Source organism: Alligator mississippiensis, chromosome 6 (assembly GCF_030867095.1).
Source record: "Alligator mississippiensis isolate rAllMis1 chromosome 6, rAllMis1, whole genome shotgun sequence".
Lineage (NCBI taxonomy): Eukaryota > Metazoa > Chordata > Crocodylia > Alligatoridae > Alligator > Alligator mississippiensis.
Window position 1 is genome coordinate 17,230,036 of NC_081829.1, and position 15,220 is coordinate 17,245,255.

Genomic DNA, 15,220 nt, shown 5'->3' on the forward strand with positions numbered 1-15,220 from the left:
TATATCTAGAATAAAACATAAAGCATAAAACATTGCAGAACCTAGTACAAAATAAACACATATACATATATATCTGGGCATTCATGAATAGGTTTTTGATCTTCTTGCATTTCTGGTGTCATATAACAAGTCATAAAGGTTAGGAGTCATTCATTGCATGTCTGGTGTCATAAAGGTCAGGAATTCATATAATCCGAGGTTTCACGTTAATGGGATTCAGAGAAGTGAGAGTGTCCTTAATTCTCTTGTTCACACTCAAGACTCGGATGTATCAGTATTGAGAGATGCTATTTAAAGGTAGATTGGTTTACAAATCAGTCAGGCTATGTGAAATTTCACCCATTTCGTTTTGAAGCTGTTTCAATGCATTTCAAGCTCAAAACAGCAAAATCAAAATGAAACAAAGCCTTCAAAACAGCTTTGAAATGAAACAAGGGAACTCGAAACGTTTTGAAAGTTTCGAAATGTTTTGAGTTTCGAAGCCAGGCTTACTGGCTTCAGCCCTGGTCCCAGCTGCCAGCATCTGGCTCCTGTCATCTGGCAGGCAAATCGGGGGCTCACCCACATGCCCAGGAGGGCTGCGGGGGCTGTACCAGAGTCCTTCCAGGGATGCAGGCCCCCGATCTGCCTGCCAGATGACAGACTAGCGCTGGGCACAGCCTGAACCCAGCACCGGGAAGATCGGTGCTGCCACTGGCCCCAGGTGGCAGCACTCAGCTCCTGTTACCTGGCAGGCAGCTTGGGGGTGCACCCCCCCGGGAGGACTCCGGCATAGCCCCCGCAGCTGTCCCGGGGGTGCTGGTGGGCCCCCGATCTACCTGCCAGATGACAGGAGCCAGGTGCTGCTGCCTGGGGCCAGCGGGGCTGGGGTAAATCAACTCGTGCAGGGACCCACCGACCCAATCCCAGGGCGGGGGAGGGTCCCTACATGAGCTGATCTACCCTGGGCCTCGCACCCTCCTTGAGCCGGCTACGGTATGGGGCTGGGGCAGATCAATTCATGCGGGGACCCTCTGCCACCCCAGAATCAGGGTGGTGGGTCCCCACACAATCTGATCTGCCCCGGCCCTGCTGGCCCCAGGCAGCAGCACTCAGCTCCTGTCAGATGGCAGGCAGATCAGGGGCCCATGGGAGTCCTCCCAGGGGTGCGTGGGAGTCCTCCTGTGGGTGTGAACCCCCAATCCACCTGCTGAATGACAGGAGCTGGGTGCTGCTGCCTGGGACCGGCGGCAGCACTGATCTTCCCGGTGCAGGTCCCAGGCGGCAACACCTGACTTCTCTCATCTGGCAGGCAGATTGGGGGCTCTGGCACAGCCCTCACAGCCCTCCTGGTGGTGCAGATGAGCCCCCAGTCTGCCTGCCTGCTGCATTTTATGTTTCCCCATAATAACCTATGGGTGAAACATCAAAACAGCGTCGAAACAGCAAAACAGTTTTGGCAAAACAAAACAAAACAAAACAAAACAAAACAAAACAAAACAGTGCTTTTGAAATGAAACTAAACTCAAGATGAAACACTATTCCTTCGAATCATCTAAGCAGAAGTTGAATTGGAACGGTGCTGTTTCACATAGCCCTACAAATCAGTCTCTTCTGCTCTCCAGTCCTGTGCCCCAAATCATTTCCTCCCCCTCCCTGCCACAGGGGGTTATTTTCAGCAGTGAGGAGCAGTGGAAACAGCTCCTTTGATTTGCTCTCACTACCCTGTGGACCGTTGGGATGGAGAAGAGAAGCACTGAGGATCAGATCCAGGGGGAAGCCCAGTGTCTAACAGAGAAGCTCAGCAGCACCTAGAGAGAGTTTCATTATTATAACATTTGCAAAGCTACATCTAGAGAATATTAAAGTTGTAAATCAAGCACATAGGAACTCAGAATAGACATAATCAAGGGTTTAAACAGATGTCACCAAATGAAGGAGATCAGCTGTGAGGTATGTCCCAGAATAGCTGATCTACTTCACTGGGAGAAACATGTTGCCTGTTGTCTCACAGGCTTGGGCCCCTGCCACTCCTGGGAGAGGCTGAGGTCCAATCTTGTGCAACAATCCTCAGAGCATGCCTCTGCAAAAAAGGAAGCCCCGGATTCCTTTGGTAGCATAGACGTGCCCAGGGAATGTCTCAGCGCATGTTTGTATGAATGGGGAAAACCCATTTGTACAACGTGCCCAAAGTTGGATTCCCCAGGTGCACATCTCCCCTGGGAACTATGTATCAGAGGTAGAATTCATATCTTCTTGGTGACATTTAGTTGATGCAACCAAGAGACCGAGCTCTCTTCCTGCAGTTCCCTGACTCATGCACAAGACTGATTTCAGCTCCCTCAACTAATGAAGCAGGAGGTTGCATCTCAAAAACCACAAACTTGAAGTAAGGTTAGTGGGTTTTTTCATTCATGGCAACATTTTCAGTCTTCCAGAGATACCCTTTGATCCCACCTTTCTGCTGAGCTATGCTGCTTCCAGTGTCATCTGCTCCATCATATTCGGGAACTGCTATGACTACAAAGATAGGAAGTTTCTGACCTTGATGGATATGATGGATAACAACTTTCATCTTATGAACTCTCACTGGGGATAAGTATGGGCAGCAGTCTGGCCAGCAGAACTTTCTATACACAACTGGAGCCTCTTCAATCCCTATGAGCAGAACGATCTGTAGCAAAGACATAATTTATCTTTCATTCCATCTAGCTCTACCAGATGTTCCTCTCTTTCATGGATGTCTTATCTGTCCCTCACAGCTAGATAGTCACAAACTATGATGTGATGGAAAAGTTTGTCCTGGAGAAGTTGAAAAAGCACCAGAAAACTTTAGATTCTAGTTTCCCAAGAAACAGCATTGACTGTTTCCTCATCAATAGGAACCTACTGAATTCACAGCAGAAATGGACTGCATGGCAGCTCCTGTAATTTTGCAGGTTCCCCTGCACACCCCTCCCTGTTGCTGATTGGCTAAGGGGCCCCAGTGGCCCTGCTGCTTGCTGCTGATCAGCTGGGAGAAAAAAAAGCACCATATTTAAAATAATGCTTTTCACCTCCCTGCTGATCAGGAGTGAGCAACAGGGCCCCTCTGCCAATCAGTGGGTGGGGGGAGGCATGTGGGGGTACCTGCAAGATTAAAAGAGCTGCTGTGCAGCCCACTTCCACTGCAAATTTAGTAGGTCCCGACTCACCAAGGGCATGTCCACACATGCAAGCACATGCACTTGCAGCAGCTCAAAGAGCAGCGGCACAAATTTGTGCTGCGGATTTGTACTTCAGCACATGTAGCTGAATATGCACTTTGGTGTGGAGCAAGTTGAGCCACTTGGGGCAAACTGACCCTGCCCAGCTCCTCCTGGATCAGTATAAAAAGTTACCCTGGAAAGCAACTCAGGTCTATTTGCTTTCAGGAGCTCCCGAGTTCCAGCCAAGTGACATATGGGGACACTAGTCCCTTGCCCCAGCTGGACTACTGCAGCATCCCTGATATAGAGTGAATCCTGCACCCTCTACCCACTGCAGCAGTCTGGCAGTGGGGGCTGCTGCCTAACTGGGACCTGTTGCCACCTGTGACAGCATCTATCCCCTTGGACCTGCAGCATCATGTCTGCACATCTGCCAGACCTGGCCAGGACCCACATGGCCACCTGAGCTGTGTCATGGGCACTGTAGCAGAGCTATCTGCACCTCTGGGCTAGCTGCCAGTGGGCTGTGGCTGCACAGTTGGCATTCATGCAGCACTGCTGCTATGTGTGCCCCTGCCCTGCCATCTGGGCAGCTATTGCCTGGAAGATGTGTTCATTGTGGTGACCAGCTTTGAACTGTCAAAGCATGTCCTCCTGGCCCCAAATGGCCAGGAGGTCAGCCACTTCATTTGTCCTCCAGCTGGTTTCCTAGTGCCAGCCCTGGGCAGGTTCCTCTGCACGGGTCCTGCCACTAGCTTCACCAGCAGGGATCCTGGTATTCCCTGTTTAAAAATTGCTAATTCTCGGATTTAAAAAAATCCCAAATTCACTCTTTAAAATATCCCCAAATCTGTGTTCTTTTATGATTAAAACAAAATGCTACTATCTATCTATCTATCTATCTATCTATCTATCTATTGAGACAGACAGAAAAACCAGATAGGCAATGTTTTATTGATATATTTATAATTTTAAAACAACTTGGAAGCCTATTGGTGCTTCTATCATCATAACAAATAAAATTCTAAATATCTATATGCTTTGGTGATTCTTTTTTTTATCATAGAAAAATCAGAGCTTATCCAGGCCAGGATGTGGGGCCAGCTGCCCCTGCAGCCACAGCTCCTGCCAGTGAGTCCCATTTTGTCTGGCAGCTGGACGCACAGGGTGTGAGATGTTGGAGGGGAGCTGGGATTTGCAGGAGAGAGGTGGGAAGAGATGTGGGGATAGGTGTGCGGTTTTTTTGGGGGGGGGTGTGGAGGGTTCATGGGTGGGTGTGTCATGGGGTGCATATAGGGGGAATGTGGGGTGTGTGAGTGGGTATGTGGAGCAGGGCAAGGCTGCAGCATGACCCTGGACCTAGGTGCTGTCACTGGTAAATTGGAATGTTGGGGTCGGGGGGGACTGTGTGGTTTCTGGGGGTGTCTGGGGGTGTGGGGTGTATGGGTGGGGATGTTGGGGGTGTGGGGAGATGTGGGGAGTGTGGGAGTGTGGAGTTTGCCCCAAACCCCACACCTACAACCCTCCCCACAAACCCCATATACCCTACAAATCTCACACACTCCACACACCCACCCACATGCCCCACATCCCCCCACACCCTCCCTCTCTCCACATACCCCACATCCTCCTCCACACACACACCCATACACCCCACACCCACAACCCCCCCCCCAGAAACCACACAGTCCCCACTACTCCCATGTCCCTACTTACCAGGGACAGCACCTGGAGCCAGGTCATATTGCAGCCTTGCAGTGCTCCTGTTTGTCCCAGCACACTGAGGCAGCATGCTGGGGCAGCAGAGGCACCATAGAGATGCTCTGGCAGGATTCCACAGTGTCTCCCTGGAGGACTTAGCTTCTGGTTGCCTCAGAGCATGCTGCAGGAGTGTGCCCTACACCACTTTTTCTGTGGATTTTTTTTTGTTTTGTTTTGTTTTTGAGACCTGGATTTCCAGGTATCAAATTTAGAGCCCACACTGCAAATATGCAGTGTAGGGAACATTTTTTGTTCCCAGTGTGCCTCTTGCAGTGTCTCAAATTCGTTTGAGACACTGCAACAGGCATGTGCATACTCATCTGGACATTCCCCAAGATGTAATAATTAAGGCAGAATAAAAACACATAGAGTAATAGTTAGTGCTTGCACAAAGCACATTCTGTTACTAGGGAGCATGAGGACATTGGGCTGAAGTCCCCTCTGACAGCTCCACTTAAGTCAGCCTGTGAAATGAGAGTAACACTTACAGGAATTACTATTACAGAAACAAATGTTACTGTGCAAAACCTCTTGGGTGGCACCACACAATAAGGCGGTCGAATTCCACGTGGTATTTGCCCAACACTGCTGCCTGCTTTATTGCCACTGGATTTATGACCCAGGTACTTTATTCCAGGGAGATCCAAACCTTTAGACCGGCCACAACTTCTTCCATTCAATAATAGGCAAATTTTATTGATACACAGTGGGCTCAGATAAGAGTAATGCAGGCAAAGTAAACAAAATAACCCCCTCCCCACCTCAGTTCTACTTAGGTACTAGTCCTAAGGCTGAAACAAGGAGAATAGTACACCTGGCCAGTATGTAAACACTACCCTGTGGTTTTTGCTTGAATTTCAGCAGCCTTGGAGGTCGAGAGCCAAGGCCCACCCATCCCCTCAATGTGGGGAGGGTAAGATGGGTCGGTGATATGCCCTTTGTCCATGGTGGCCTCGGGCTTCCCCCCTCAGGGACACTTTTCTGCTCTGAAATTCCTACTTTTGTATTTTTTTCTCCTCCTAGTGACTCTTCCTTTCTGGGTACTGTTTACTGGTTTCCCTGTGGTCATCATACTGTCAATTTTCTGTCCTTTCAGTATAATTCTTTGTTCCAACAAATCCATCGTATGCATACATCTTAATTTGGTCATTTATTGATATCTTAATTTGTTCATTTCCAGCCTCCTAATTTGGTCATTTCACCAAAACCAGAAATCCCAGGGATTTTGCAGCTACACACTAACCTGGTTCTGAAGCAGCAAAGTCCCTTATCTTTCTTATGGGTTTTCAGGGATGTGTTTTTAATTCCCAAGGATGTGTATGCCTGCTTGTCCCTTGGCCTCAGACACAGGTTTCTTGAAGGCTGTGAAACTTTGTCACAAGCAGGCTTTTAGAAACCAATTAACCCTTGCCATAGCTCTGGACCACTGTTCTAATGCATATCTACTCTAGCTACAAGCCCTCTCCTAAAAGCAAATCTCTAAATATCACATACTAGCCATAACCGCCCAGCCACTTTCCTTCCAAGTCTTAGAATGTTGTTTCCTCAACTATCCACCAAAGGGGAGAAAGTCCCAGTGACGTCATTCTCTATCTTTGACCCTCACAAGTTCTCTTATTTCCCCGGGCTGCATCAGAAGAGCTACCTGGCGACTGTGGGACATGTGTACTTCCATTCACTTCACCACTATGTTACATTGCACTATATTTTGAACCTAGGCAATCCTAAGTAAGATCCTTTCCAGCCATCATATGACTTGCATTTCACCATATGTGCAATTGGGAGAATAAATTGGGTAGTTCAGAAATAGTCCTCAGGCCCTTTGGCCATGATTTTGTAGACTACATTGTAAAAATATGGACTAAACTGGAGGGGGTTGTTCAATTCCGTTATTGCTGTTCCCTGACAGAGAAAGTTTAGGAAGAGACTGACCCTGTAATAGGCCAAATGCAGAGCCTCTGCATGGCTGATCCAAACCAGGTGACCTACACAGATTTTGTGGTACATAAGATCCAGTGGTTCATTGCCTTTGTTCCATTAGGGCAGGGGTTGTCAACCAGGGGTACACATACCCCTGGGGGTACTTTGAAAAGTCCCTAGGGGTATGTGGGGGTGGGTGGTGATGGAGCAGCGCCACCCCGCACTGCTGCCTCCTGGGAGCAGGGCTGGGGCAGGGCAATGCCACAGAGATGCTGTGCTGCTGCTACTCCGCCACTTGCCACCCCCTCCCACCCTGTTTCATGTCTGGCTGCTAACGGCTCCCCCCGCCCCCCTGGCTCTGCATCTGGCCACTCGTCACCACCCACTCCACTCTGTGTCCGGCCACTTGCCATTCCCCACCCCCACTCCATGTCCAGCTGCTCACCAACCTCCCCCCCCCCCACCCTGGGGGTACACTTATTAAAAAAGGTTGAAAAACCCCTGCGTTAGGGATTCCGCACACTGTGAGCTGAGACACCTGTAACAGGGCAGGGCCCTGGTACTATGGGTGTGGGGGGGTCTAAATAGCCCCGCACCCTGAAAGCACCTCCTCAAGCCCACCCCATACCTTGAAGACCTCACTGAAGGTTGACGATCTAGGTCCCAGGATGCAGTGAGTCTCCCAGCAAGGGAGCTGACACAGGTGTAGTGAACGAGGAAGAGCCAGCCAAGTGGACCAGCAGGTTGAAGTATAAAAAATGCTGAAAGCAGCCTTAGGGGGCTGCACTGACAGGGGGCAGGCTGCCTGGAGCCTGTGGTTACCAGGGATTGAGAGCAGGGCTCCTGTCAGTTCACTTATTTGTTTGCTTTGTTTGCACAAGCCTGCAGGCTCTGCAAAGCTTCTGAAAGATAAGAGGGGACAAGAAAGTGAAGTGTGGAAGAACTGCTGAAACACAGCTGATTTATTTGTTTAATTTGCTTTGCTCATTTTGCATTTCTGACAAGCCCCGGGTGGACTTGAGGTGTTATCTATTAGCCGTGCTGCAGCAGAGGTAAGGGCCCTGAACAGTGGGTCCTTAGCCAGTTCAGTTCATGAAAGTTCAAGCCATTGCTGATGCAGATTGTGAAATCGGAGTTCAAGTGAGTTTGAATCATCCTAGTTTGTGCACAGTACAAAGTAGAAAACTTTCCCCCCCCCCCGGTGAATATTTTACATCAATAGTTTACACCAATCTTACTGAAAGGTGGTGAGGTGTTCTGATCAGAGCTACAAGCCCTGATCAGAATACAGAATGATGAATGTCCTAGAGGGCATTTTGTAGTGTTTGATGTTGCAGTGTTTTGGTAATTCAGACACTGGGCACATCTACACTGCATAAGCAAGTACTAAATGACTGTGCAATAACCAGCATTACTGCGAAGTAGTATCCTGGATTGGTTGCTTAGTGATGCTTACTGCACAGTAGCTTGTTACCATTGTGCAGTAGTAATGAGCTATTGCACAGTGTGTTTTGTGTAGATGCACCCACTGATTAGTATTTGCAGAACCCCTGTGAGAGGAGGATTAAGCTGCATTTTAAAGATGGGGAACTGAGGTTCCTATCCAGTTTGATCTCAGAGGCACCTATATTTGGATGTTCTGTTTTTTGGAGGCTTTGCGTTGGTTGGTGGCACCCAGGCCCCCTGCCAGCAGGGGCTGCCTGGCAGGTCCTCAAGGTCCTGGGGGTAGCAGGAGGGCCAGGAGTCCCCTTGCCTGTCCCAAGTGTGCCCTGCTTGAGGCCCTGGAGGGGCAGGTGAGGGAACTCCAGGCAGAGGTGAGCAGGCTGCAGGAGATCAGGGCCACAGAGGATGAAATTGGTGGTCACTTTCATTCTCTGCAAGACAAGATGCCTGGCGGAGAAGCAGCGAGGGAATGCCCTGAAGCAGATGTGGATGAATGGAGGACAGTCATCTCCAGGGCCAGACCCCTCACTGCAGAGACGGCTCCCCCGGTGCAGTTGGGAACAAATATGAGGCCCTGGCTGCACTGAAGGAGTGTGTGGTGGAGGAAAGTGCACTGGAGGAGCTCACAACCATCACTGAGTGAGCTGAGGGCCAGGCAGGTAACTGGAAGAACAGACACTGCGTCATAGTAGTGGGTCACTCCCTGCTGAGAGGAATGGAGGAAACCATCTGTCGCCCGGATCCCATGGCATGAGAAGTTTGCTGCCTGCCCAGAGCCCGGATCAGTGATATCACAATGAGGATTCCTGACCTCATCTAGCCCTCTGATTACTATCCCATGTTCCTCATCCATGTGGGAATAAATGATGCAGCCAAGAGTAGTCCAGACTATATCATGAGTGACTACCAGGCTCTGGGGGTCAGGTTTAGGAAGATGGGGTGCAGGTGGTCTTCTTGTTGATCCTCCCGGTCAGTAGCCACAGTAGGCATCACGTCACCTGTGTCAGGGAGGTCAACCCATGGCTCCAGAGTTGGTGACATCATGCAGATTTTGGCGTCCATGACCGCAATCTGTACTTCCGTGCAAGGGACTTCCTGGGATGCAGTGGGCTTCAGCTGTCTGCAATACAGGTTGGCAAATCTCCTACACTGGGCTTTAAACTAGGTTCGATGGGGGCTGGGGAGGCAGAAGATGGAGAGAATCTAGGACCTATCATCTATGAGACATACAACAGAACATCCCATGTAAATACTAAGGGGCCCATTGGGCATCAGAATGGGGAGGGCACCAACCGCACCATTCAGAGGGCTCACATGCCTCTATACTAATGCTAGAAGCATGGGGAACAAGCAGGAAGAACTCACGCTCCTGCTTGCAAACAATAATTTTGAATTTAGTGGGGCTAACGGAAACCTGGTGGGACCCTACCCATGACCGGGTAGGACACATTGAGGGCTATAAGTTGTATAGATGGGACAGAGTAGGGAGGAAAGGGAGTGAGGGGCGGGGGGTTGCTTTCTATGTTAAGGAGTGTTATACATCTACCTTAATCAAAATGAGATCAGAGGAGGACAAAGTTGAGGCATCGTGGGTTAGGATATATGGAGGTCGAGGGGAAAAGGACTTGGTGGTGGGGGTCTGCTACAGACCACCTCATCAAGAGGAAGAGCTAGACTTGGAATTCTTGAGGCAGCTCTTAGAGGCTGTACAGTCTGGGGACATGGTTATCATGGGGGACCTAAAATACCCTGACATCTGCTGGGAGGAGCAGTCAGCCAAATCCAACCATTCATATAAGTTCTTAACCTGAATACAGGACCTTCACCTAAAGTAGGAGGTATATGGTCCCGCTATGGGGAATGCCTTACTGGACTTGGTGTTGGCTATGGGGGAGGACCTGGTAGGGGAGCTGCAGATCCGTGGTTACCTTGGGGACAGTGACCATCAATCAATCGAATTCACCAGGGTAGGAAAGATAACTAGTATGGTGGAATTGCTTGACTTTAGGAAGGCTAACTTCAGTGTGCTCAGGAGCTTAGTCAATGATGCACTGCAGGATAGGAGTATTAGTGAGATGGGAGTCCAGGAAGGGTGTTTGTTCCTAAAGGAAGCGATCCTTCAGGTGCAGAAGGAGACAATCCCATTGAGAGGGAAATGAGAACAAAAAGCCTCCTTGGTTAAACAGAGAAATCCAGGGAAGCCAAAGGGCAAAAAAAAAGGCATATAGGCAGTGGAAGCAGGGGGAAGCTACCAAGGAGTGTGCCTACCTGGCCCACACTTGCAGGGAGGCAGTTAGAAAGGCCAAAGCAACTGTGGAACTGAGGTTGGCAACACAAATTAAAGACAACAAAAAGCCTTTTTTTAGGCACATAGGGAGTAAAAGGAAGGCGTAGGGCAGCATAGGACCCCTACTGAACAAGCAGGATCAATTAATGACAGACAGGGGGGACAAGGCTGAGCTCTTCAATGAGTTTTTTGCCTCAGTGTTTCTGAACAAGGGTCGAGACAAGTCTCCTAATGGGTTCTTAGATGGGCATCAGAGGGACACCAGCCTAGCAACTGTCGATGCTGAGTTGGTATAGAGTCACTTGGATGAACTGAGTGTGTTTAAGTCAGCAGGCCCAGATGAGCTGCATCCAAGAGTACTGAAGGAATTGGCCAGTGTCACAGCAGAACTACTGGAACAGTTGTTCGAGCACTCGTGGCACTTGGGTCAGGTCCTGGAGGACTGGAAAAGGGCCAACGTGGTCCCTATTTTCAAGAAGGGGAGGAAGGAGGATCCAAGTAATTATAGGCCACTTAGTCTCACCTCTATCCTTGGAAAAGTCTTTGAAAATATTATTAAGGATCATATTTGTGTGAGTCCAGGTAGAAAAGTAATGCAGCAGGGCAACCATCATGGATTCGTAGCAGGAAGATCATGCCTGACTAATCTGGTTTCTTTTTATGACCAGGTCACAAAACGCTTAGATGCAGGAGTAGAGGTGGATGTCGTTTACTTGGATTTTAAGAAGGCCTTCAATATGGTATCTCATCCCATTCTCATAAATAAATTAAGAGACTGTGACTTAGATGATTCACAGTCCAGTGGGTGACAAATTGGCTAGGGGGTCACACCCAGAGCGTGGTAGTGGATGTGTCAGTATTGACCTGGAAGAATGTGGGCAGGGGCGTCCCGCAGGGCCTGTACTCTTCAATGTCTTCATCAGTGAATTGGACGTGGGCGTGACATGTACTCTGTCCAAGTTTGTGGATGATACTAAATTGTGGGATGAAGTGAACCCATCAGAGGGTAGAGAATGATTGCAGGCAGACCTGGACAGGTTGGAAAAGTGGGCAGAACACAATAGGATGGAGTACAACAAGGACAAATGCAGAGTGCTGCACCAAGGTGTATAAATATCCAGCACATGTACTAGCTGGGAAATGACCCTTTCAGCAGCACAGAAGTGGAAAGAGATCTCAGAGTTATAGTGGGCTCCAAGATGAACATGAGTCATCGGTGTGATGAAATAATCAGCAAAGCTAACCGTACTTTGTCATGCATCAGCAGATGCATGACTAATACAACCAAGGAGGTGATACTTCTCCTCTATACGGCATCGGTCAGAGTACAGTTGGAGTACTGCATCCAGTTTTGGGCACCATTAAGAAGGATGTGGATAGCCTTGAGGGGGGTCCAGAGGAGGGCCACTCATATGGTTAAGGGTTTGCAGGCCAGGCTCTATAAGGAGAGACTAAGGGACCTGGATCTTTTCAGCCTCCTCAAGAGAAGGCTGAGAAGTGATCTTGTGGCCACCTACAAATTCATTAGGGGGGGAGGGTGCAGAAAGGAACCGGAGGTGCTCTGTTCACCAGGGTGCCTCTGGGGGTAACAAGGAACAATGGACACAAAGTGACAGAGAGCAGATTTAGCCTAGACATCAGGAAGGCTAGACATCAGGAAGAACTTCTTCACAGTAAGGGTGGCCAGAATTTGGAATGGGCTTCCAAGGGAGGTGCTGCTCTCCCCTACCTTGGGGGTCTTTAAGAGAAGGCTGGATAGGCACCTGGCTGGGGTCATCTGACCCTAGCACTCTTTCCTGCCCAGGGCAGGGGGTCGAACTTGGTGATCTGTTGAAGTCCCTTCCAACCCTAGTATCTATGAATCTATGAATCTATGATAAGAGTACAACTAATATTAACTGAATTTGCATGACCTCAGCTGACACATAGTGGGCATGTCTACACATGCAATTAATGCACTTGAATTTACTGCTTAGTAAATTCATGAGTAGTAAACTACTCCCAGGCACATGTCTACGTGCGCACCTGGGTTGGGAGCAAACTGAGTCCAATGGGAACAGTTTAGTCGAGGGCTGCTCCAAACTTGCTCTGCCCCCCTGCAGCAGCCAGGGGGAGCTCCAGGCTCCAGCCTCAGCTGCACAGGTGCCAGCGCTGGTCTCTTAAAGGCTGCCCTATGCCCTCCAGGACATGCTAGCCAACACTGTGGCTCAGGTTGCCAACCCACTGGAGGTGGTGGTGGGTTTCCAAGCACTCAGCTTCCCCCTGTGCATCAGGGCCCTCAATTGGACATGCATTCTGGTCACCTGCCTGCCCTGGGCAGACTGCCCCTACTACTGCCAGCGGGGCTTCCACTGCATTGTTCTGCAGGGGGCTGAATGTTGCTGAATGCCACCAGGGGTCATTCAGCAACATCTACGCTGGCAGCGCCCACAACACCTGGATTTTCTGGAACACTGCTAGACCTGGTGGAGAGTAGACACTTTGTGCCAGGAGTCCCAGACCTGCAGCTGGGTGACATGACTGTCCCACCCCTCCTTATCAGGGTCCCTGCGTACCCACTGCTGCTGTGGCTCATGTACCTCTACACCAGCCACTTCAACTCACACCACTGCACCACCAGGTGCACTTCAACTGGTGTCTCGGCCAGAGCTGTGCACTGGTCAAGTGAGCCTTTGGCCACCTCAAGGGATGTTGGTACCACCTGCCTCAAGTCTGCCGAGACCAATATCCCCCATGTCATTGCTGCAGCCTGCATGAAGCACAACATCTGCAAGGCCCAAGGGGAGCTCTTCTGTGAGGCTTCAGCAGAGGAGTCACAGCACACCAAGGATGCCTGGCACCAGGAGTGCCAGCTGTGGTGGTGGTGCTGATGATGGACCCATTCCCATCCCATTCTCCCCCTCCCCCCCGCCCCCTGAGGTCTTGGGCAAGCCACACTCCTGGCAGCAGGGACCAGGGTCCCATGTGTGAGGCACTCACGGACCACCTCCTCTACCACCCCCGGCAGCAGGACACCTGGGTGGTTGCCCATGGGCCCCAGGCCCACTGGGCAACCCAGAACCATGCACACAGTGGACAGTTTGCAACAACTGCCAACCTTTATTTCCCCCCACAACACACCAGTGGACCCCCCACCCTGCCCAACAACAGATCCCCTTCTACCCTCCCTCCCCACCAGAACCCCTCCTTCCTTTCCTCCCCAACGACAGACCTCCCACAACTGCAACTCACACCCTTTTTCCCATGAAACTATTTACATTGTGAATTAACAACTGTTGTGGGAGGAGGGGCTCTGGGGAGGAGGTGCCTACAGTACAGAGCATGGAGGGAAGCACCCAGCACCACGACCTCTGCCACCAGCACCCTGGATTTGGACTCTGTGGCAAGGCTAGTGGGCTGGAGGCTGGCCCAGGGCCAAGGGCAAGGGCAAGTGCTGTCCAGTTTGCCCAATGAAGTCGCCCTCCTCCTCCATGGGGCCAGGGCTAGCAGGCCCCATGTGGGGAGCCGGCCATGCCGTGACCAGCTCCCACTCAGTGGTTGCATATAGCTGGCGTGAATGGCGGGCAGTGGCCCAGGCAGGGGACCAGGCTATCAGGAGACCAGGATCAGGATCAGGATCAGGATCAGGGATGGGGGGCCCTGGTCATTGCAGGCGGTGCTGTACTTTCTCCCAGGCCCACTGCGGAGTTTGACATAGCCCTGTGGGTGGCTGCCAGGGGCCAGCCAGTGCCAGTGCCAGGGGCTTGGTGCATGAAAATGACTGCCAGGGCTAGCACTGTATCCAGGACATGCCGGTCATCCTCGGTGGCTAAAGTAAGAAATGCATGTTGCGAACATGTCATTAGGCACTTGAAAAATCATTTAGTGCATAAACTTATCCAAGGCATCTGTCTACTCCTGACCCAGCACTGAAGGATTGCCACATGAAGAATTCGGTGGCTTAGGCCAGGAAGGTGGAAGGGAATATGTCCAAATCTGCTAGCAATAGGGATGTATACTATTCTTTATTATTTATTGGCAGTGAAAATCAATAAGATACTAAAGGTTCTAGAATCTCTTCCAGAATGGAGGCCTTGTTTACATAAACAAGGGTTCTTGGGTAAGCAGCCAGCCTTACAAGATGCCAGGGGCTCAGACACCTGATATTCCACAGGTGGCTGCTTGCATGGTCTAGGCACAGCCCCCAAGACTTCCCAATTTCCATGCCAAATGTCTATGAGTCTTATATAGATGTCTCAGTAATGACTCAGTTTAACCTTAAGTCCATAAGGAATGTACAATTGACACAGGCATCCATGAGATCCAGTGCAGCTCTTCTAGTGACTCATCCTGTACAAATGAACAATATAAGCACTGTTTCAGTGATGGCAATGTTTCCCTCTAGAATGCCTTCACCACAAAACACAATGTGAGCTCGTTCTAAATTACACAAGCTAAGAGAATCCATGGAGCGTTATCAATATAATTAAGGCTACAGTGTGCACAACTATACAGATACATATCAAATTGTCATGCTTTACTTAAACTGAATTTCAGATTTTACTATTTGCTTAGCTGGGGATCATCAACTGCTTCACATGCTACTGAATGTGCCACTAATAACACTCATGGTGTTCATACCTCCATGGTCAGAGATGGATTT